We start from the raw sequence: 25,697 nt of genomic DNA on the forward strand, positions 1-25,697 counted from the left end.
TTATACACAAATGTCCCCAGATATAAGGTTGGGAGACTGTTTAGGTCCCCACTTGTAAACCTGAAATCTGCTCAAAACTTAAGTGTTCAGCTAGAAATAGGACTGATTACTTAAATTTCATTCTGATAATCAATATTTAAACTATAAAATTAAAATATACATGAAATTAGAAAATGTGTGTTTAAAAGACCCCACTTGTCTGTTGAAATGACTGTGAAGGTCCCCACTTGTAAATTTATCGAGTGTGAAAAATGAAATTGAAATACCTGATGGAACCATATAGGCTTCGACACTAGTACAAAATCTAATAATTTATACACAAATGTCCCCAGATATAAGGTTGGAAGACTGTTTAGGTCCCCACTTGTAAACCTGAAATTAGCTCAAAACTTAAGTGTTAAGCTTGAAATAGGACTGATTACTTAAATTTCAATATAATAATCAATATTTAAAATATAAAATTAAAATATACATGAAATTAGAAAATGTGTGTTTAAAAGACCCCACTTGTCTGTTGAAATGACTGTGAAGGTCCCCACTTGTAAATTTATCGAGTGTGAAAAATGAAATTGAAATACTTGATGGAACCATATAGGCTTTGACACTAATTCAAAATCTAATAATTCATACACAAATGTCCCCAGATATAAGGTTGGGATACTGTTTAGGTCCCCACTTGTAAACCAGAAATTACGTCAAAACTTAAGTGTTAAGCTATAAGTAGGAATGATTACTTAAATTTCATTCTGATAATCAATATTTTAGCTATAAAATTATAATATACATGAAATTTGAAAATTTTGTTTAAAAGACCCCACGTATCTGTTGAAATGACAGTGAAGGCCCCACTTGTAAGTTTTTTGAGTGTTAAAAATACTTAAGAAAATTTTCCATTTATTCTATTAGTTGACTCTCACAACTTTCCTGAAGCACCGAAATATCGGTATGTTATCGATTAGGCGTGTTATCAAAACAGCATTGTCCAAAACGGCTTTTTCATAAACGCGTTTGCCATTATAGCCATTTCTCGTTTCAGCGCATTTTGATTACAGCGTTTACATCTTGAGCGTTGTTTCGTATTGTTGAAGGTATAAGTATTAGAGCTCGGCAATATCTATCCATCATCCACGTTATTTTATCCATAATCCATAATTATCAACAGAAGTTGTATATTAAATCGAATTATGTCTACAACATTTATCTATAAATAATCGATTATTCACTAATTTACGGATAACGGATGGATAATGCCGAGCTCTAATTAGTATTGATTTCAGCTTTAGGTTTGAATTTTAATGGTTGTCAAACAAACAATTTCGTGGTCTAGTTTGTTAATGCGTTTTAATGTTTGGTTGGGATGGATTATTTGAACTCCTATAAATTACCTTCCACCTTATCCAAAATATCCTCCTATTAATTAGCTGCCACCTTTTCCAAAATATCCTCCTAATAGTTAGCTGCCACCTTTTCCAAAATATTTTCCTATTAATTTGCTGCCACCTTTTCGAAAATATACTCATATTAATTTGCTGCCACCTTTTCCAGAATATATTCCGCGAACCAGTCCATAACCTGAGGATCACAAACGGTTATGAAACGCTGTAGCGCTAAACCGCTGGTTGGGAAAATAGCGCTATATTGAGAAACGCGGAAATAGCAGCCGCTGTTTTGGGAAATAGCACTGTATTGAGAAACGCGGAAACAGAAACTGCGGTTTTGCTTCAACGCGGTTTTGCAAACCGCTGTTTTGGGCATTGCTTTATTCCAAAACGCTCTTTTGAAAACCGGTCAACTACCCGTGAACCCGAAATATCAAGGTAATTACGTGAGAAATGTATGTCAGTTTTTACCCTAAATCAGAAAATGATGAATCGTTGGTTACGTTAATTTCAAAAATATATTGATAATTTCCAAACCGAGATTTCTTGAGATTTCGCTCAAACTCTGAGTATAGTTGCTAAACAAAGATTTTACTCGGGGGAAAGAGATACAAGAAATCCGAGCCGTGCTAATTAGTTAGTTAGCTATTTAAAAATCTAATTAATTGGCATTTTTCACTAATTGAAAATGGTAATTGAATTTTAATTAATTTACAGCTAATTGGGAAATAATTATAATAACTAAGTGTGCATCGGAAAGGCATTTATCTATTTTAAAATTAATTAGATTTAGTTTTGGCTTATTAGCCAATTGGATTTTCAATTAATCTCTTTCGCCGATTTGTAGTAAAAAATCGAGTTTCATCTAAACGGGAGAGAATGCGTCCCACTACCAGTAGTGAGGGGGGAACAAAATTGTTAACCCACCCACTGTTTCCTCTCTCTCCGTTTCACAGTGAAAACTGACTCTTTCGTAAATCGTAACTCCCGTATTTCGATCATGATTTTTCCCTCTTGAATTAATAGCAGTGCGCATGGATTTAAAACTCCGGAGTCCGTTTTAGGAACAGTGGCAAGAAAAATGATGAAATGAAACTAAATTTAGCATGATGGAAGTTTCGAGGCTTTTCTCATTTCTCGAGAATAATACATGTTAGGCTTTCATACCCCTTTATTGAAAACAATAAATGCATAACCAAAGGCGGAGTAGGAAGTCCATGGGCACTTTCATGGTGTTATTTTTTACTTACGGTTAATTTTTTGACCTTAATTATACAGGTAATTAATTAGAAATTTGTAATTGAAATTAATTAATTTAAAAATAAATGACTAATTTCTTATTGAATTGAATTAGTTTATATGTCAAATTACTAATTGGCTAATTAATTAGTTTAAAACATTTTTCTAACTGCTAATTGTAATTATTTAGTTGCCAGCTTAATAGCATAGCTAGGCAAGAAATTAACATATTAGAAGTATTCGGATTTTTTTGTGATTTTGAAAGATGCAAACAGTTTTCACAAGAGCGATTGAGCTGAAATTTGTCTACTATTGAAGCGTTTTGTTATTACAGCCCAATAAAAGAAATCTTTATTAATTCTGTGATGCTAGAACAGATCAAATTAAGACTAGAGATTTTAAAGAAGCTAAATACGAATGATATTGCCAAGAAATTCGAGAAGAATTGGTTCGGCATTGTATTTTAATAACGTTGTGTTACTTATTTATAACAAATTTCTTTATAACGGTGTTTTCATTCCCAAATTTATCGACATTTCAAAATAAAAAATGGCTTGAAAAGAAAATTATTTGTAACCACTAAATATTTTGCTTTAAAATTGCCTTAGTTCTTTTAATTTACCTCCCTTGTAATTTGAACAATTACTTAAAAAGAAGCCTATTAAATATTTAACCCACAGTTTCTAAATACGATTGAAACAAAGTGTTTCTACCCTTTTTGTCTATTCATACATCTAGATTTTCCAGAGTGAAAATATAGTAGAAAATAAAGGTAGGATCCTCAATTATTCATAATAGATAAATCGCGCCGGCATTTATTACAATACTTTTAAATCCTACGACTCATACCGTTCGAAGCTCTCTGTTTGAACTTTCCATCTGTAGGCACTGATTGCGATTGAGTCTCAAGTAATTAATTATGGCTTTAAAAACTATTTAAACGCTTCAATTTTCCTAATTTATTATGAATACGAATTATTACTAATTAATATTTTCAATCCACCATAAGGTCATAAGATATGTTCCATAAGTTTGTCACTGGTTACTGAGAGCTTGTGTTGAAGTGACGTTGACAAAGGCTTAACACAGACTAAATAGAAAGATGGACTGGAAAACCGAGTGTACTCAATTCTAGCGTCCATCTCGATAGCTCTCAGTAAGTCTCTAGCATAAGTTTCATACTTACGGAAAATAACTTATTAACTTATGATCCACCTTATTCCCTATCGCCAGAAAATAGGCTTATCTTGTGATTCGTGGAGGAGAGGCACGGGAAGAAATTCGTCTGTCGGCTGCTACTGTAACATACCACAGACGAATTTCTTAATTTTCTTCCAGTTAATCCCCTCCAAGAATCCCGAGATAGCCCCAACTTAAGACGATTGGGATTAAGGTGGATTAGCTGTCATAACCGAGACAAAATAACTTCCCCACTGTTTTCATCTAAAAGTAATTAATCTAACCTTGATATCTCACAAATGTCTGCGGTAATTCAAATTACGCTTGGAACCAGTTTCCATTTAAACGACACTTTAATTAGGATTATTTTAAATTTGTGTAATTAGTCCAAAATTAACATGTTGTGAAGGAATTGCAAAATAAATGCGAACAAACCAGAAGCCTTCCAGAAGCTATATCAAACCCATAATAGGGACTTGGCAGTACTACATCATGCAACGTCAGTCTACCTTCAGTAGTGCTAAAAAACCTACCAGGAGGAGGGGCTTATATAGCTTTCATTCTGTTAAAAAACATACCATAATGGCGCTGGGGGCGGAGTTAAGCCCGAATTGCCAAGTTCCTATTCTTCCAATTAGTTGCAACAATTAATTCTCCTTTTCAACAGAGATTAACGCCGATAACGATGAAGACACTTGTACGCGACTCTTAAGTCACATAACACAAGCCTGCAGTGTACCACATGACCACGTCCACGTTTTTAGTTATTCGTAAACCTTCGGTATAGTAACCCATAATGTACCCAAAGAGAAACGAAGAGTGAAATTTTCTTGTCCACTTTTAAAAATATATTTAGCCCAAGTCCCAAAGGCCCCACGTCAAGTGATGCTATCTGTCTCTGTTATCCGATCTATTTTATCCCTTTCATGCATTATCATTATATATAAATCCGCCTACAATTCGTCACGTAGATTTTCTTGTCAGAAGTAAATGAACTTAAAGCTACAACTCTATGTTAAATTTTATTTTCAACAAGCCGTTAATATAATTTTAAACATATTTAGCCTTATCAAACACAATTAGAAACTCTCCCAGATAATAATAAATACATTTCAACCATAAGATTTCTGGAAATCAGAGGCAAAATTCAAAAATAAACTTTTCGCGCCACGGTAATCTACTTCTGTCTCCTTTTTACCAGTCTTTGAACAACACTCCTACCCCGAACCCGATTTCCATCTGTTTCTTTCATGTACATGTAAAGAACCAACAGTAGTTGGCAGAACAAAACAGAAGGTGTATAATTCTCCCCTACATTCTCTGCACTGTCATAATGGATGGCAACCAGACGAGATTCTCCTCTCCTCTCGTTTTGTTGTGAAATCATAAACGCGCGAGGAAATTTTTTTCTCGCTATAGGATAGGCGACTCCGAGGGGTCGGTCATTCACGAAATCCAACTTAAGAAATAAGAAATCAATAACAAAATCAGAAATCCGGAATGAAATCAAACTTATTTCGCTGATTTCGAAATTTTACAAAAATCCGAAATCAGTAACGAAATCAGAAAATCAGTAAAGAAAAAACAAAATAAAAAAATCATTAAAAAATCACAAAATCAGTAAAGACATCGCGAAATTCATTAAAACAATCACAAAATCCAAGAAAAAATCTCAGAATCCAACGAAATCAACAGAAAAATCTGAAAATACGAGGAAATCACAGGAAATACCTCAAAATCCGTGGAAATATAATCCGACGAAATCCGTGGGAATTTATCGAATCTTGAAATGAATCAAAATCCGACGAAATCAAACGATACACGAAGAAATCAAATTGGATTTCGAAATCCCCTACATTTTATCCAAAATATCCAACCCCTCGCTCTACTCCTTACCTCCGACGGCAGCTGACGCGATATATACACTGTTCCAGCTTCGGTGGTCAGTTCGAGCAATGCTAGGTCTCTATGGGAGGTAGGTTTTTGCGTACTGCCAACAGAAGAAAGAAATACTGATATTTAGGATTTTAAAACGCGATATTCTGTATAATGAAACAAAATATTTGTTCGTCGTTACATAGAGACCTAGTTTTGCTTGTGCTGAAAGCCACTGCTGATAACCAATACTGGAACAAAGTATATAAATCTATAAATCCACAGGAAAAAAACAACAAAATAAATCCTCCTCTCACAAAGACTTTAATAACTCACTCTAATACAAGAAACTTTTTCTGTTATAGTTAAAATATTGATTATCAGAATGAAATTTAAGTAATCAGTCCTATTTCTAGCTTAACAATTAAGTTTTGAGCTAATTTCAGGTTTACAAGTGGGGACCTAAACCGTCTTCCTACCTTATATCTGGGGACATTTGTGTATAAACTATTAGATTTTGAATTAGTTTCAAAGCCTATATGATTCCATCAAGTATTTCATTTTTCACACTCGATAAATTTACAAGTGGGGACCTTCACTGTCATTTCAACTGACAAGTGGGGTCTTTTAAACACACATTTTCAAATTTCATGTATATTATTACTTTATAGTTAAAATATTGATTATCAGAATGAAATTTAAGTAATCAGTCCTATTTCTAGCTTAACACTCAAGTTTTGAGCTAATTTCAGGATTACAAGTGGGGACCTAAACCGTCTTCCTACCTTATATCTGGGGACATTTGTGTATAAATTATTAGGTTTTAAATTAGTGTCAAAGCCTATATGGTTCAATCAAGTATTTCAATTTCATTTTTCACACTCGATAAATTTACAAGTGGGGACCTTCACCGTCATTTCAACAGACAAGTGGGGTCTTTTAAACACACATTTTCTAATTTCATGTATATTTTAATTTTATAGTTTAAATATTGATTATTATAATGAAATTTAGGTAATCGGACCTTTGAAAGGCTTAACACTTAAGTTTTGAGCTGATTTCAGGTTTACAAGTGGGGACCTAAACAGTCTTCCAACCTTATATCTGGGGACATTTGTGTATAAATTATTAGGTTTTAAATTAGTGTCAAAGCCTATATGGTTCAATCAAGTATTTCAATTTCATTTTTCACACTTGATAAATTTACAAGTGGGGACCTTCACAGTCATTTCAACAGACAAGTGGGGTCTTTTAAACACACATTTTCTAATTTCATGTATATTTTAATTTTATTGTTTAAATATTGATTATCAGAATGAAATTTAAGTAATCAGTCCTATTTCTAGCTTAACACTTAAGTTTTGAGTTAATTTCAGGTTTACAAGTAGGGACCTAAACAGTCTTCCAACCTTATATCTGGGGACATTTGTGTATAAATTATTAGATTTTGTACTAGTGTCGAAGCCTATATGGTTCCATCAGGTATTTCAATTTCATTTCTCACACTCGATAAATTTACAAGTGGGGACCTTCACCGTCATTTCAACAGACAAGTGGGGTCTTTTAAACACAAATTTTTTAATTTCATGTATATTTTAATTTTATAGTATAAATATTGATTATTATAATGATATTTAGGTAATCGGACCTTTGAAAGGCTTAACACTTAAGTTTTGAGCTGATTTCAGGTTTACAAGTGGGGACCTAAACAGTCTTCCAACCTTATATCTGGGGACATTTGTGTATAAATTATTAGGTTTTAAATTAGTGTCAAAGCCTATATATTTCCATCAGGTATTTCAATTTCATTTTTCACACTCGATAAATTTACAAGTGGGGACCTTCACCGTCATTTCAACAGACAAGTGGGGTCTTTTAAACACACATTTTCTAATTTCATGTATATTTTAATTTTATAGTTTAAATATTGATTATCAGAATGAAATTTAAGAAATCAGTCCTATTTCTAGCTTAACACTTAAGTTTTGAGCTAATTTCAGGTTTACAAGTGGGGACCTAAACAGTCTTCCAACCTTATATCTGGGGACATTTGTGTATAAATTAAGAGATTTTGAATTAGTTTCAAAGCCTATATGATTCCATCAAGTATTTCATTTTTCACACCCGATACATTTACAAGTGGGGACCTTCACTGTCATTTCAACTGACAAGTGGGGTCTTTTAAACACACATTTTCAAATTTCATGTATATTATAATTTTATAGTTAAAATATTGATTATCAGAATGAAATTTATGTAATCAGTCCTATTTCTAGCTTAACTTTTAAGTTTTGAGCCAATTTCAGGTTTACAAGTGGGGACCTAAACCGTCTTCCTACCAAATATCTGGGGACATTTGTGTATAAATTTTTAGATTTTGAATTAGTGTCAAAGCCTATATGGTTACATCAAGTATTTCAAGATAATTTTTCACACTCGATAAATTTACAAGTGGGGACCTTGGCTGTCATTTCAACAGACAAGTGGGGTCTTTTATACACACATTTTCTAAATACATGTATATTATACTTTTGTAATTAAAATGTAGATTATTATGATGAAATTTTAGAAATAGGATCTTTACGGTTCCTTCAAATATTTGAAGATATTTTTTTAAACTAGAAAATTTTACAAGTGGGGACCTTCGCTGTCATTTCAACGGACAAGTGGGGTCGTTAATATACATGTTTTCAAGATTCATTTTAATTCACTTTTTTTTAATTAAAATATTGATAATTATGATGAAATTTACATTATATGTAACGTTAGTCCCATTTTAAAATGTGGGGAACTTGGCCATCTTTTTAATGTACATCTGGGGACATACAGTTTTTTAAATCGAGTTAATGTTTTAAACGAAGTTAATTTAATGACGCCTAAAGAATTAGGAAAAGTAGTTTTCGTACGTCAAGTGTAATTAAATTATGAAAAAATCACCGTTCGGTCTGTGAGATACAAGATTTTATATTGTTATCGCTGAATAATGTATATTTTGTATTTCTAAAGTAGCGACATCTATCTGTGCTTATTGTAATGAAAACCCATTTTTGAGCCCCCACATGTACGCCGAAGAGACCATATGGTCCTCATTTCGTACAACTGGGTACCCGGGTGTGTGAAAACCTCTGGCGACATCTCTCGGATATGTGTTAATTTCCATGGTCCCCACTTGTAATGTGAAAAGACCAAGTACCTTACAAGTGGGGACTTTTTTAAAAAAATTAATTTGGGCTCTAATTAGTCTAATTATATCATTTATCTAATTACTTACATGTGAGGACTTTAAAATGTCCCCACATGTAAGTCGGGTCCCCACTATGTGGGTGAAAAGATTGTCAGAATCCCCACTTGTCAATCGTATACAGACGCACCCCCACACACACACACACACACACACACACAGACACGGCCGGTGTAATACCTCTCACGTGACATACGTCACTCGGAGAGGTAAAAATGGAGAACGGGTTAGAGTATCGCCTCCGCTTAGAAACACCGATGACCATTTTACTGGCTGGCCCAAGCAGCTCGGGGAAAACAACGTGGGTAATAAATTTACTCAAATATAAAGACATTATCATGGACAAACCTCCTAATAGAATAGTCTATTGCTATAGTGTTTATCAGGACATTTTTGATGAACTGAAACTCTTTTTACCTATTGAATTCCACGAAGGACTAATTCCTAATGATTCTGATTTTTTTGATAAACGAATAAATAATCTTTTAATCCTAGACGATCTAGCTAACACCTGTACCAAACAGGAGTTTATAAGTAATCTTTTTTGTGTCGGGAGTCATCATTTATCTTTAAGCATCGTGCTGCTGTCTCAAAATGTCTTTAACCCAGGTAAATATTCTAGAAATATATCATTGAACTGTTCTTATATCGTTATGTTTAAAAATCCTAGGGATAATAACCAGGTTCGCTATTTAAGTCGTCAGCTTTTTCCTACAGACACCAAACGCCTAACGGAAGCGTACGAAGAGTGTACCGAAAAAGCGTATTCTTATATCTTAATAGATCTAAAACAAAGTACCGATAATAGTTTAAGACTTAGGTCCAATATATTCCCCAATGAAGGACCGATGGCAATCTACGTTAGAAAATAATAATCCATAAAATATAAATCTCAATTTATTTAACCTCATTTCGAGACATGCCTTTACCCGTGTCGGTTAGGAACCAATTACCCTTTTTAAATCTCTTGCGTAAAAGCGGTGTGAAACAAAGAAAACTTTTAATATCAAAGTGTACGCGACCCCAATTGGATTGTATAAGCGGTATTTGTTATAATTTGAAGAACGGCGGTATTCCATTGAATCGTCATAAAAAGAAAAGACTTCAACGTTACAAAAACGTTATAAGGTATTTATCCAAGAGAGGTTTAAGCGACAAAAAGAGGCGACAGGTGTTAATTAAACAGGTAGGAGGATTCTGGCCGGCGTTGCTTTCAATGTTAATACCGACAATAGCTTCGGTCTTTACTAGATAATGAAAAAGTGCGTTTTAGTACCAGCGGCTTTACTGACGGACAATCAAAAGGAAGTTAACAGTTTTGACAACGCCATTAAAGAGGTACTGATAAAGCCTGGTTCTGCCGAGGAAAAATTGAAGGAGTACCTTTTAACTCTTCAAAAATATTTATCTTTAAAGAGTTTAGCGGAGCCACCAAGCGTTACTATCTTGCCACCTACAACGAGTTCGTCTTTTCCAGCACCCGGAGTGTCGAGTAAAATACAGCCTCTAAGTCCTTCATCCTCGTCTTGGATTCCTCCATCGTGGCCTACCCCTATCCAGAATATACCTATTAATATCTCTACCCCCTCCCAAATTGTCCCTACTAATGTTGCTACCCCTCCCCAAAGTATCCCTTTTAATATCTCCTCGAGTCTGACTACCCCACAGCCTATAATGAGTAGTACAGCAATGGGTCAAACACCGGCGATATCGTTTACTACGCCAGCGTCTCTCTCTCGAACGACCAGTATGCCAATTTTAACACCCATGGGACCCGTGGTACCGAAACAGTCCGGGACGTCTCAAACGCCGAGTATGCCAGTTTTAACACCCATGGTACGTAATCAGCCCGTGACGTCTCAACAGGCCTTATCAACGAAGGGCGCTTCTGGTTCAAAGTTCCGGAAACTTAACCCTAACGATGAGACTTCGCCGAAAAAAAGACTCGCGAAAATTCCATCTACGAAATCAAAACCGTACCCTACACAAGCCAAAATAAAAAAAGATCGCGAAGCTAGTTTGAAAGAACTTCAAAAGCCCGAATCTAAGATCGAATGGGTAACTTATAGAAAGGCAAAAAAATAACCTTAATAATGATTATTACATTTTATATAAAAGCATCTAACTCATTATATTGAAAAACACGTATCTGATTATATAAAAGCATGTATTTGAGTATATAAAAAAGCTTGTATCTGATTATATATGAAAGCATGATAATTACAATTTATATAAAAGCATGATAATTACAATTTATATTATAAAAAAACGTCTTGGTTTGGACCAAGGCCGAAAAAACAAACGATATGTGTGAGGTTTATCATTTGACTGAAGTTCAGATATTGCAATTGTTTTAGTTATTTTTATCCATTTAATCCTTAATCAATATTAAATTCAATCAACTGATTTTACTGTTAATCGATCCATTCCCTCTAAATTAATTGAAAAAATTACATATCTACGCTTTTTCAAGAACAATTACATTTTCCGAAAACATTTTATCATGAAATTAATTATTTTGAAGGGAGTACGTGTTGAGGAGTTAGTATTGAATATTTGAAATATTCTATTGACTTTCTAAAAAGAGCAAGCGAACTTTGACATAATTCGAAAGGAAAATGTAAATATTTAATCGAAATGCTACATTTCTATTGTCGCCTCTATGAAGAATAGATTGCACTGCAATTTCCCTCTCCGTGCTTTAGTCTTCATTTGAAACGTCACCACCCCTTTCTACATTGTTGGCGCTACTTGTACACCGGTTACGTATTACGCGTAATCATTTTAGCACACTTAAAGACCATTTCGGGAAACACACAGGGGCGAGGCCACCATTGGGGCATTCTCCCTCGCACCAAGGGTCACCGCCTGACGGCGCCAAAGTTCACTATAGGCAGGAGGCTAGTCAACTCGCTCTGCCTATAGCGGTGCTTCTAGGCGAGAGAGAGAGAGAAGACCCCAATGGCGTCATCACCCTTGTGTTTTAGTTTCTCTGTATGTAATTTCTAAAATGGTCTAATCACTTACAAATGTACACAAATTACACTGAGTGATCGGTCCTTCAGGCGCTAGCGAGTGACAAGCATAATCATTCATGTACACGAATGTTTTATAGTTTAATGTTATTATTAAGGTTGGCGGGCAAGTCCGGAGAGTCACTAATGTGAAAAGGTTTCGAACTATATGGTATTATTGGCTGAGTGTGTTGCCATACACCTGAACCACTGGGGCTTTTAAAAAATTTTATATTGGGAAAATAGAGGAAGGGGGTGTCGGAGTAAAGTGTGACCTTCTTCGCATAACTGGTAATGAATAATGTGTATACCCATATTATTTCCACATGAAATGAATATAACAAGTCATTGGTACTGAGAATGAGAAGTATTTCTTTTTATGTAATCTTTACCCTTACCTTTGGTTATATCAGAAGTAAGATAAGGGACTTGAAGTATCGAGGTAACCAAACTCTTCACTTGGCGATGGAAGCGGCATAAAATCGTCAAATTTGTTCACTAGCGCTAGGCTCTATTACCAATGCTAGGCCACTTTAATTCTAGTCCCTTATCTTACTGCTGGTTATATTTATACCGATATCATATTTTTCCTGTGCTACAGAGAGCCACCTACTAAACGAAACCACACAGGATAAACATTGTTGCTTTGTCTTAAGAAGACGACATTAGTTTATAAATTAGTTTGAGAAAAAAAGTTCTTTATCACATTTTCTCTAACATCAGTCTTCTCAGAAACTTACTACAGATTTAAACTTTTTTGGTGCAAACTTGAAAATTTGTTAAGCCAGCAACAATGAAAACTATGTCTGTCAAGGTGCTTTTTTAGTTAGTAATCATCGACACGAAATCCCTTCAAAATAATTAATTTCATGATAAAATGTTTTCGGAAAATGTAATTGTTCTTGAAAAAGCGTAGATATGTAATTTTTTCAATTAATTTAGAGGGAATGGATCGATTAACAGTAAAATCAGTTGATTGAATTTAATATTGATTAAGGATTAAATGGATAAAAATAACTAAAACAATTGCAATATCTGAACTTCAGTCAAATGATAAACCTCACACATATCGTTTGTTTTTTCGGCCTTGGTCCAAACCAAGACGTTTTTTTATAATATCTGTCACTTCAGCCTTATTGTAATTAAAATTTGAATAATTTTATTTTTGCTTTACGGTCATACATTTGGGGTTGATCTATTTCTAATTGCTTAAAGAAGTATTTGAGTATCGTTAATTACATTTAACTTATATCCAATAACATTGATTTCGATAAGCATATAATGTTGTACTTCATTTATGAAAGAAGTTTAAAAACGACGGTTTTGAAATATGAAAGAAAAATATTTGTTTCCTACACTCCTGTATACATATACAGTGTTGTCGAGATCAGACCAACAGCTTCCTTTATGTACAACCCCCAATACTGCCAACGGGTGATGTCATACTAAATTATACGGGGTGTAAATAAATGTTTAGAATTCATGTTTTATTGTATGCAAGTGACAACGAGTGACAAAGGTACAAAAAGAATACAGGATAATATACCTGAATGCAACAAAATATTTTAAAGCACCTGAGCCTCAAATTACAATTTCTAAACTGTTTGGTAAACAACTCAACGTAAATATTCGAAGTGTCTACCATTGTGGTTGAGGCACTCTTCCAGACGACTGTCCGTGACTTGCATTACATTTGCAACCACTAAACTCATGACGCATGGTAAGCCTAATGGTATTACCGTCTTAGGTACTTCTCGTCCGTTAAGGCTTGATGTAGGGGGATATGATTATGCCGGTAGTAATGCCCTTGTAAACTGGCAGGAACAGTAGAATGGCTTAGTGCAACTTCTTGTTCCACCGCTCTACTACTAGCATGAGATTGGCTTCAAAACTTTCTACGATGTCAAAGTCTCTATCCTCATTACAGACTATACAGTCTCTTCTACGTTCACGATCTTGCACTACCGAAATCACGAAAGTCCTCGCACCCAAATGTTGTCGGTGTGGAGACCGTTCGGCATAAAGCACTGCCTATAGTTGAACCAGAGAGAATTTTACAGATGTGTAAAATTCTCTATGGTTGAACGTTACCGCGACCTTCACTCAAAATAAAAGTGCTGTCCAATTTTTCCTGGTTAGAATAAGTTGGCATTTTGCTAGGAAACGAGACCAACTACTGTAATTCTACTACTTAGCGACACTGAAAGACCCTGTATATCTAAAAAGACCGGAAGTTCCTCAAAGTTGAGTTTTCAAAGATTGTCAGCTTGAGCAGGTCATAGTATGTATAGTGGTGAAGGTCGCTTTAACGTTCGACACGTGACACCACGGTATGTTTGGTCCTCCAATGTCCTGACCCTATAGCTCCAAACAATTACCATCCTGTTTTTCGGCTCAGCGTTGCGGTATTGCCGGTCCCATTTGTAATACAATTTCTGTAGTGTTACAATTTTAACAATACGCCTGTTAAAAAGGCACAAATACCGAAAAAAGAAACCATTGTAATAATGGTTGGCCCCCTAACCTTAAACTATGAACAAAATAAAGAAAACATAAAGGTTTCTTTGGGAATAACTTTGAAGCAGAAGGTCCGAGTTGTCTGTGGAACCGAGAAAAAAGGCCGTAGTGAAAACTAATCGTCGTTACGTAGCAGTTAGGACCGAATTTAATTAGTTAGTCTCGTCTTTTAGCAAAATGCCAGTGTATTCAAACAAGGGAAAATTGAACATGATGTTTACGAGGATTACCCAAGACGGCAAAACCTTTGCGTGAACTAATTAACGCCGATCCATTATTTTTAGAAAGGTACTGTTCTCTGACGAGGCTATTTAAGGATGGTACCTTAAACCTTCATAACGTGCATTTTTGGGAGGGCATTCTTGGAAACCAAATTATCGGACCCTTTTTCTTGATAAGAAAATCTCTGAAGGCATTTACTTGGACTCCCTGCGTCATGAGTTCGTTGCTTGTAAAGTTATTGAAAGACATGGACAAATGAAGAGTGCCTGCACCACAATGGTAATCACATTGAACATTTACGTTGACGTTGATGTGTACCAAACGGATTAGAGGTTGTAATTTGAGGCCCAAATTCCAAGACTTATCGTAAGACTGTGCTTTAAAATTTTCTGTTGCTCCCCCCACTTGACTGGTATGCTAGGTGGTATTTCGGTAGAAGAAAATATATTGAATTAGGGATAGCGAGAGATGGCTAGTGATGTGGCTTAGTTATGGGCTAGACGCCCTTGTTTTATTGGCAACATTATTAGTTATTACATTGAATGTTGCCAGATTAAATTGTTGCTGGTGATTTGGCGAACTATGCTAATGATATATTAAAATTTAAATGGAAAAGTTTCATTTTGACACATTCCTTACCCTAAAATTTTGTGTTTGGAGCCTATTAATGCATTATAGTGATAATGTAATTAATTTTAGTGTTAAATAGGAAAACATTTAGGCTGAAAGAACAACTCGCGTAGTTTAATCTTATTTTGTTATTTCAGTTAAGGGTTATCTATAGTTACCCAAAAAAACCCTTTGTTTTCGATTTATTTCAATTAAATATGATCATTAAGTTGAAATTAACGGCTTATCTTCTTTTACTATTGTTATTTCAGTTTATTATACGAGTTTGAACAAGAAATTCTGCAAACTTTAGAGGAGTGACTGTTTGACTCTTGCAGAACAATCACTACTTTGCCCCAAAACTTTTAAATATCACGCCTTTTCAATGGCTCTCTTTTCAAAATGGGAAAAAAGCTTTTAAATGACAATTTAATTAATCGTAAGAATTAAACAGGAAAATGGAGGCTGGGTGGAAGATTTGTTAGTTTAATTATAAGGTATCCATGAATTTACCCAAAACACGAATCTTTCACATTAATTATACTTGATTGAGTTTAATTTAACGGCTTATCTTGTTTATCTTGTGTGGATTTAGTTTATAATAAAATTTTCAATAAAATATTAACTTAAATTGCAATTACCCTAAAATTTTAATGTATGCGCTTTTGATGTATTTTAATGATCATTTAGATTAATTTGAAAGTGAAATAGGAAACTACTGTGGCTGTACGAAAAACTTGTGATGTTTTAATCTTAATTTGAGCGTGGTTCGTGAGAGTGGATTAAGCTTAAAATTTATTTGAATTTCTTACCCTAATTGCAATGTTTAGTGCAGTTTAATATTTTTGCCATATATTCATCATTATGGTACCCTAAACTTTTGGGTAGTTTAAACAGTTTATTTAAAAGTTATTTGAGCTTTTATCCAAAAATGTATATTTTGGTTTAATTTCACGTCAATTATATTTAATTGAGTTAAAATTAACGTAGGATTGTGTTTTGGCAGTGTACATTTAGGCTATAAAATGAGTTTAAATGTATACTTCACCTTAATTGCAATTTTTAGTGGAGTTTTCGATTCTTATTTTACCCTAAACTTTTGAATTTCGCGCCTATTAAGGTACTTTGGAGATAATTTAAATTAGCTTAAGTGTGAAAGAGAAAACATGGGGCTTTACCAACGGCTTGGTTAGATACAATCTTAATCAAGGACATCATTTAAGAGTTACCTGAGTTTTCATCCAAAAAAATGTACATTCGGGGTATAATTTCACGTTAATTACACTTAATTACGTTGAAATTAACTTGTCGTCAGTGCTCATTAAGCTTATAAAATGACTTTTAATAAATAATTCACCTTAACTCTAATGTTTAGAGGAGTTTTTTTATTATTTCCAACACATTGCGTTCAATTTTTATCATATCCTGTGCTAGGTTTGTGGTAAGGTAAAGATTATCTATACAATATGTTAATGAATGATGTTATTCTATAGTTTAGCTTGAATACCAGTAATTAAATCAAATACCTATACAATTCATAGCAATTTAAACCAATAAACAAACGGCAACGTGGACTGTGGAAATAGCAAACAACGTAACCCTCCGTTTCTAACGTGGTTACGTTGAGAGAATCTGTGATGTAAACATGAAAATTATTTGACTAATTAAATTATATAACGACACTGTCCTCCTGGATCAACCAGCACCACTGTTACTTATGAATTAAACAATCCACTGTTGGTAACAAATAGTTTATAAAATGATAACGTAACATCACAGTATGACTGATTCAATAGGACCAAAATTGTTTTAATTATAATCTGGTCCTCTACATTGGTTTAGTTTTAAGGAATTATATCACACACCTTCACAATTAGTAGCATTTTAGTGAGATTAACAAATAATGAAACCGTGTATACCTGTCCTCAAATGAGAATGTTGAATGAACTGCGCTAACCTATACACCACTCTTTTAACTGCCGTAGGGAAAACACATTGAACATTTTGTGATCTTTCCTGTAATATTTTGAAGTTGAATTCTTCACAGGGTGAAAACACTACCGTTGATTTCTAAACCATTAACAAATAATGAAACCCTGTATGCCTCATACGTAACCCTCCGTTTCCAACGTGGTTACGTTGAGAGAATCTGTGCTGATGTAAACATGGAAATTCCTCTACATTGGTTTAGTTTAAAGGGATAGAATCAGATTTATCTGAGTTGGTCAAACTAACATTGGTTTTCTATAAATTAACCACCCCTAAAAACATGGGGGTCAGTAGAAATAGCGAGAAACATTTATTATTTAAAATAAACGTGAATAAAAATTTAAATTTTGAACGCCAGATTTAAAATCGGTCGCCATTTTCAACCCATTACCTACGTAGGTAAAGTTCGGCCTCTGATTGGTTGCTAGTAGTTGGAATGAAAACTGTCGTTTTAGGAGTAAAAAGTAGTAGGAACGAGAATTAGCCTTTTCACACTTATGGCCGCGCATGAACAGTTGTAATGTTTGGCGCCATGAGTTTTACGCTACTATGGAGTTAATTAACGTGTAAAATAAACTACGATGGACGAGTTTTAGAATATTTTGTGATTTAATATTAAAATAAAATGCCTAGTATTTAAACCGAGAGAGTAAAATTAAAATTACGTTAAGAAATAAACAGTGTTTAAGTTCTAACGGAAACGGTTAAACTTACTAAGCCTCGGCGAACGTATGGGATCGCCGATGCCCGGATGCCGTGCCGAAAGTCGGCAGCGTTACCCCGGGTAGTGACAGAACTCCCGTCAATCTGTATCATACTGCGCTCACAGAATGAATCCCCCTACCAGTAGGAAAAACACTACGGACCCTAAGAGACTTATGACATCGAGACGAACTAGTAACGTTTTTCGGTGGTTCGACTCTGTATCACCAGGTGTCCTCATGATCGCAAAACAATAGCATTTTGGATCTTTTAATCGCCATTTAAAAATCATTAATTTAACTAAAATATAAAAACATATATATTTTCAGAATCCTTATTTGTCTATCTATCGAAATAAATTAACCTTATAGGGATTTATTGCAATGAAATTAAACGAAAGTATCCCTTTAAGGAAATATATCACACACCTTCACAATTAGTAGCATTTTAGTGAGATTAACAAATAATAAAACCGTATACCTCATATACAGGCTGGGAAATAGCACACTTCCTCTGGTCCAAAACCAGTTTATTAATTGCTTGGACTAGTTTTTTAATTCAAGAAGTGGGGGTTACTGGTCCTCGGGACCAGTTTATTAATTGCAAATCTATTGGAGAGCAAAGGCTGGGACCAGTCCGGAGACCAGTAAATGATTTCAGACACTATGGGGTCACTGGTCCAAAGGACTAGTTTAAAAAATATCCTTATTTCCCAGCCTGCTCATATATTTGTTTGTAGCAGGAAACGAAGCAGACTGCGTATTTTTGGAATACAGAGCTGGAAATGAGCTTTTTTATCTTGAAAGGGGAAAGACTATATAAATACTATATTACATAGACCATGGCCAACTTAGATTACCGGGGGGTAGAAGGCCTGCCAACTTCACCCGAGCCCCATGTTAAAAAACGACTAACAAAATCGACCCTAGTTCCGACTTTCGCCGTTAGGTGCGCTACCAACCCAGTTTTCCTCATAATGCTTTTTCTATGGGAAAAAAAATTCGGAAGTGGACTCGGTTTAAGAGCATTTTTAATATATTTACCGATTTGTTTCGTGGCCGATTTTTAAATGAGAAGTCAAGTAAGTTCTAATCGGTATTTTGAGACCTATTTCATACTTTTCCGTCCGTTATTTAACGAATAATCAACATTCAAAGTTGGGGTTCTTTTTAAGGCGGAGAAATGCGCCGTTTAGAGTTAAGCCTCGGCCTTGAAGGAAGTTTACATTAAAATTTAATGGCGCCAGGGCCGGATCACTGCCTTCTCTAATACTAGGCCTTGAAATGTACAAGAGAAGCATTTTTTATGTGACATTTTGAATTTGCGCTTAGTAACCGTTAGTAGGCTCTTTTCTGAGGCGAATTTTCGCGATGACGAAAGTAAATTGGTACTGCGCAGTCTCGCATGACGTCACGTCTTTCGCTTATGGCGGACCAGGAAGGGAAATAAGGATTTTTTTAAACTGGACTAAATAACCTGGTCCATGACCATTGACCAGGGCACATCGTCTGCTAAACTAGAGAAGTGGATAATTAACATATTGGAGATAATGCCTGTGTCCGAATTCAGCTGCCAAAGAAATCTCCTCCTACCTCTCCTAAGCTCGCTCATTGGGCAATCCAGATCAAACTTAAGGCATTTCATTGGCAGTGGCAGTTTTTGGGAAAAACTTAAGGGCTGTGATGGGTTGAAATTTCCATGCAGACGCCATTGACACGTGTCAAAACATACACCAAATTTAAACTAGTATTTTTCGAACTTGGAAACCGTTCAGCATCATGAACCGGTTTAATGACCGGTTCTTTGCTTTCTTTTTCGAGACGAACTTAGCAGATTACACTTCGTCGTTGCTAACAATTCCCCTTAGTTTTGAATTTGCCGCCAGCTTAAAACCTCAGAAAAGCGACATCTAGCGGCATTTGTGAAATCCTATCTGCCACATCCCTTTTATTCGTATTTCATGGCCTAGTATTAGAGAAGGCAGTGGCCGGATTAAGCAATTTTACACCCGGGGGCCGAGATAGTGTGCGCCCCCTTAAGTCGGAAAAAACGGAACAACAAATGTCCCTAAGGGGGAATAGTTAAACTCAATGCGCCCCTAACAAGCCTTGCGCCCGGGGGCCAGTGCCCCCTTGGCCCCCCCCCTTAATCCGGCCCTGAATGGCGCCGTTGGACGAAGGCTTAGGTTTTCCGAGAAATTTAATTTCTCCGCCTTAAAAACAACCCCAACTTTGAATGTTGATTACTCGTCAAATAACGGACGGAAAATTATGAAATTGGTCTCAAAATATAAATTAAAACTTACTTGACTTCTCATTTAAAATTCGGCCACGAAAAAAATCGGTAAATATATTAAAAATGCTCTTAAACCGAGTCCACTTCCGAATTTTTTTTCCCATAGAAAAAGCATTATGAGGAAAACTGGGTTGGTAGCGCACCTAACGGCGAAAGTCGGAACTAGGGGCGATTTTGCTAGTCGTTTTTTAACATGGGGCTCGGGTAAAGCTGGTAGGCCTTCTACCCCCGGTAATCTAAGTTGGCCATGCATAGACAAACTAAAACTTAAGCCTTGGCCATAAAGAACGTTCAAAATCTTACTTTAAATGATATAAAAACCTCTGTTAACTGTAATTATTTACCTGAATTACTTTTCTAGACGAAAATTCGACCTGATAACGACTTATTTCTTATTAAGGGTGCTACATTAATTAGAAAATACATATAAAGGTGCTCAAGCTCGGATGAAATAGTAAAGTAATTTGTCAGCGTCTACTGCTAGACAGTCTGACCCAAAAGTAATTTTTTGACGTACTTTCAGAATTAACTAAAATTAACATACTTAGAGTTAATTGATTTAACTTAAACTAGCCGATAGCACACCTTGAATACATAATTGTTAAATTAAGAGTATTCCGAAAAGTAACTTCGCTCTAGTTTTTCAGTTAGAGGTGGCTAAATATCACGAAAAACCCCATGTTAATCTCCATAGGAAAACTGGTAAAAGCATGTGAATTTTGCTTTAACGTTACAAAAGAGTATCAAGTCATATCTACAAGGGCCTACCGGCCCTGTAGAATAAAAATTATAATCGAATAATAAATATTTTTATTCTCGCATTCAATACAAGTGTATCTGATTATTAAACATTACAACTTTAATATTTTATTGGTTACATTTTTCATATCTATGTCTTAACAAGTGAAGGCAGATATTCCATAAAGATAAGGCGTCGTTAATTTCCGTTTTATTTTCATACATTTTCAGAACTCTATGAAACGAATTTCCCAGACATCTTTGAATAAGGAAGAATATACAATGAGGTCCGCAACAAAGGGAGAACATATCTTGAATTAATTTATCGTTATAGATCCATCTGGACGCGTATTTGGCCAGGTTAATTTTATACGTATCCGGGCTCTGCCCGTAGCTGCAGAAAAAATTACCTTCATTGTTTTCAACGTAAATGGCTACCCAATGAAGTCCAGGATCCTCGGCTCTCTCCGTGTTCAGAACAAAACAAAATTTCTTCTTTCTAGGTTTCCTGGGAAGCATGTCTCTAGGAAAAGTACCTAGGTAGTAGGGTTTTGTCCTCTGGTCGCATGATAATATTTGATTTATTTGTAACGTATTCATATCACTTTAGATAGTTCGTATTCGTAAAACGTTCCTTTAATTATCTCGTTATTTTTGTCTTTAACGACGTATACTGGAGGATTACGGTATAAAACCTTATCAATAATAAAGATCTCTTTTGTAAAGTAGCCTTTATATCCCTTTGAAAAGGTTTTTTCAAATTTACTCAACCTTACTAAATCACCTTCTTTTAGCTTTGGTTTTGTCCCAGGTTTAATGGTACCGAAAAGACGGTACCACACCTTATGCTCATTTTGTAGATTAACATTGACTGGCGCGATACCAGTTGAGCGGTGTATCGAGTGATTGTAAGCCTTAACTATTTTTGGTAACGCACTCAGATAGCTACGAGTATCAGCGCTAGTTATGAATTTGTGTATTTTCTCTTGAACCGTTCTGTTAAATCTCTCGCAGATCGCAATTTTTTTATTCCCGTAAGCTACGTAGTGGTGAATACCTTTCTCTTTAAAATATTGCTGAACTGGTTTAGCTAAAAATTCAGAGCCAGCGTCCGTATTTATATTCGTGGGTACAACATCTTTATGTATTATTTTAAAAGCTCTTATAACTTCCGCGGAAGTCTTGTTTTTAATAGGTATAACGTAGGCGTATTTACTCAAAACATCTATATTACTTAACAAATATTTCATACCCTTGTTGTATCTGGAAAGTTTATCTAAAACTATTAAATCAGCCTGATGAGTCTCATCCATAGATGTCACTGTAATTTTATTGCGAGGAAACTTTAATCGACGATAACGATGAATAGTATAGGTGGGTTGTTTTAATAGAAAACTCTCAACTTCTTTCCTCGAAGACTGAGGAACTCCTTTCGTTAATTTATCCAATCCGGAAAAAGAGGAGGGATTTTCGGGGTCGTAGTACGCGTTTGAGAGAGACATTTTTTCTAAACAAGATCGAAAATGATATCTGATAATATAACGTAGTTGTAGGGTATTATATAAGAGGGAGAGATACAATTTTCTGGAATATTTTCTAAATAAGGAAAAAAAAAATTGATATATAACGTAGGTATAGGAAACGCAACAAAAAAAGTAATTTATATTTTATTCGGTTACTTAAAAATTAACAATACCTTGTTTTTAGACCGACAAAATTTCCAAGAATATATTTTAAATAGATACGTCATTAAACACTGGATCATTTAGTACATTAGCTTCGGTAGTGGTTGTTCTCTGGCGAATATCTCCTGGTCCCTTGGCACCGTTTATCGAGTAATTTCGATATTAAATTCATTTTGCTCTTCTCCGAGGTAACGCATTCCAACGATTTCAAATCCTCTCGGAATATTTTCAGACGCCTTAGAGTAATCCATGACCCAATACACGCGAGATAAGAGTGACATATATTTTAACCGTACATTAGTTCAGTTTTTAGACCGACAAAGTTTCCGAGAATATCGTTAAATAAAATTGAGACGTCGTCTTCGTAATCTCCGTATTCCTCGACAAAGGATTCTAGAATTCTTTCGTAGTTAAGCAACGGAATAGCTCTAATTAGGTTTTTCTCCACTCTCTCGCTCCAATTAGTATCCGTGGGTAAACAAGTGATATCGTGGGCGATTTCGTTGTGTCAGCTGATATTTTCGCACGAATCAGTGAAATTAAATAAAATATTGGTCAAACTGTCCAAGATAATTTTCTTCATTATTTCTCTGGCCTCTTCTTTTCGCTTTAATTCGCTACCAATAACATTTTTCAAGTTCTTTAACCTTAACCAACTGTCTTTATTTAATGAAAATCCTTTCGATGTTGAGAATAGAATATTATATCTATTATTCGATCCTCTAATATATTGACGAATATCAACTATTTTTCCTCTCTGACATACGAAGCATTCTAGCTTAACTCTCTGAGTACCGTCAACTAACCAAGTCAGAAATCGTCCCGTTATTCCGTTAAAGAAAGCGTCAATATCCGCTTCGAAAGTCCATATACTATTCCAAATACAACTGTCGAAAGACGCTTCGGTTTTAGTATCGAGTCGTTTGACATTGAAGACGGGAAGAATTCCGCTTCCAACGTAAATGTTTTGCTTCTCCGATAGGTAGTGTACTTGATTCATCTCTAACCGGTTATGAGAGAATGCTTCTTAAATCAGAGGTTATATAGAGCCTTTTTACTCGGGATTAAATAACACCGAGCGATCCCTAGTTATCATGATAGAATTTTCAAATTCGGAATAAATTATGCACGTGACATTGTGTGGTAACTTGTTTTTAAATTTCATATTGATACGTAGATTTCCTTGTCGGGGCAAAGAAAGATGACTAGCCCCCGCATTTTCATCCGGGCTTAAATCTAGGCAATACAAAGCGTAACCTTTTTTGTACTCTTCGTACGTGATAAAATTTCCCTTGTTTTTTCTGTATGTGTTTAGAGAGGTGAATAACGACATGTACTCTCGAGTGTATAGATTGTTTTCGTAATCAGGCGTAAAGGCTTCCGAAGGATAGGTATCGGTACCGACGTTGACGGATAGGTAATTAAGATCAAAGGTTTCAAAATTAAAGGGGTTTAAAGAATGATTACCATTAAAGGCCGAGGTTCGAACTAGACCTATGATTACTCTTTGAGGTATTTTACCTAAGAAGACGTTTTCTCGATTAACGTCGTTCATTCCAGCTGGAATTGAAAAGGTTTTCACGACTGTTTGATTCAAAGGATAGATGGCACTGGTTTGCTCTAACACCGTAGCGTGGGCTAACATTATTTCGGGATTTATTTTTAGTCTTTTAATGTACAATGAGGCATTATCGATAACCACTTTATATTTCTTATCAGCGGCTTCTTTCGATATTACGCAAAACTCTGGTTTGGATCGAATAAGCCTAAATCTAACGTCTACATTATTCAATAGGAAACGATTTAAGCGACAAATATCAACGTGTAACGGGGCGTATAAATCTATCGTACTCGATACCTTGGCTCTCTCGGCTCTTCTTAATATCCCATTGGTAGTAAGATTTTTATTGGCTGCCACCCAGGCGGAATCGGGATCGATCGGATTATCCTTATAATACAACCCTAGATTTAGTTGGCTTTCTTTAGCATCTATACCGTAATTTAATAAATTCTCGAGATAAGCGATATAAGGGGCTCCTTGGTTAGGGGACTGAACGCTCGTGTTTCCTAAAAAGACGTCTATTTGGGAAAAGAGGGCGGCGTGTAAAAGATTAACCGGAGCTACTTTGGTTTCAGCGGCTGGTACTTCGGTGCCGTCCAAATGAAGCACCCTGACCTTCAGCCTTAACCTAGTTTTAGAAAGGTCGATATAATGTTCGCTCGTGCCAGGGACAAAAAATTCCAAAGGTCCACTATCCGTTACGGAACTTAAAGGTTGATAACTTTCGTCGCTACTAGTTATAATATTAGCGTTCAAAGGGGGTGTCGCGAATAGGTCTAATTCCCCCATCATCCCTTCGAATTGGGCCATCTTGTTTTATGATAAAAAATCGGCCTTTGATCTACTTTTCTTCTTGCGTATCTTCTGACGTTTCCGTCGAATACCAGACCCGTACTGAGAATTAGCCAGACTATCACCCGCTTTATGAATTAAATTTGAGCCGGCTATTTTTAGATTCCTTTTGAACGCTCTCTTGGGTTCTTCTCCAGCGCTTAAATCTTGAATAAACCTTCCACCAAGTCCTAAAGCTTCTTTACCCACGCTCTTAGCTATCGGTTTCGCTAGAGGAGTTAACATTCTCATCAAAGCTCTAAAAATGCCTCCCAAACCAAATCCTTTCTGCACTAATACACCTGGTGGAGATCCAAGGAACTGATCCTGATAATAGGACACGTACCTATTAGGTCGAGACATGTCGTCTAAAGTGAATTTTGATAATGATGCGATCCGATATAAAGGATATAGGAGCGTCGGCTTCGTCTCTAATATCAATTTTGATAGTTTCAATTTCGTTGGATCTTATAGGATAATAGTCTATAGTATCGTATGTGATAATTTTCTCCGATGTATCGTTTTTAGTGGGAATGACGCGTAGAAGAGGTTTGAAACCAGAGCCTATAAACTGGGGGTATATCAGATCAGTGTAAACGTATAAATATTGACTGACTAAAT

General features: G+C 35.4%; 2 long non-coding RNA genes across 2 annotated transcripts; one reads left to right on the forward strand and one right to left on the reverse strand.

Annotated features, from left to right (window-relative positions):
- Positions 1 to 948: 948 nt before the first annotated feature.
- On the forward strand, positions 949 to 2,724 carry LOC149655975 (uncharacterized). The gene is made up of 3 exons (XR_016370321.1): positions 949 to 1,088; positions 1,546 to 1,817; positions 2,406 to 2,724. It is a non-coding gene; the product is annotated as an uncharacterized LOC149655975 (long non-coding RNA).
- A 13,179-nt stretch (positions 2,725 to 15,903) lies between these two features.
- LOC149655976 (uncharacterized) lies at positions 15,904 to 17,364 on the reverse strand. The gene is made up of 2 exons (XR_016370288.1): positions 17,195 to 17,364; positions 15,904 to 16,907 (listed from the first exon to the last, which is right to left on the reverse strand). It is a non-coding gene; the product is annotated as an uncharacterized LOC149655976 (long non-coding RNA).
- Between the last annotated feature and the right edge of the window lie 8,333 nt (positions 17,365 to 25,697).

The sequence above is a fragment of the Phalangium opilio genome, unplaced genomic scaffold (genome assembly GCF_054372755.1).
Source record: "Phalangium opilio isolate 3A_F unplaced genomic scaffold, DU_Popi_V2 ptg000078l_1, whole genome shotgun sequence".
NCBI classification, from domain to species: Eukaryota; Metazoa; Arthropoda; class Arachnida; order Opiliones; family Phalangiidae; genus Phalangium; species Phalangium opilio.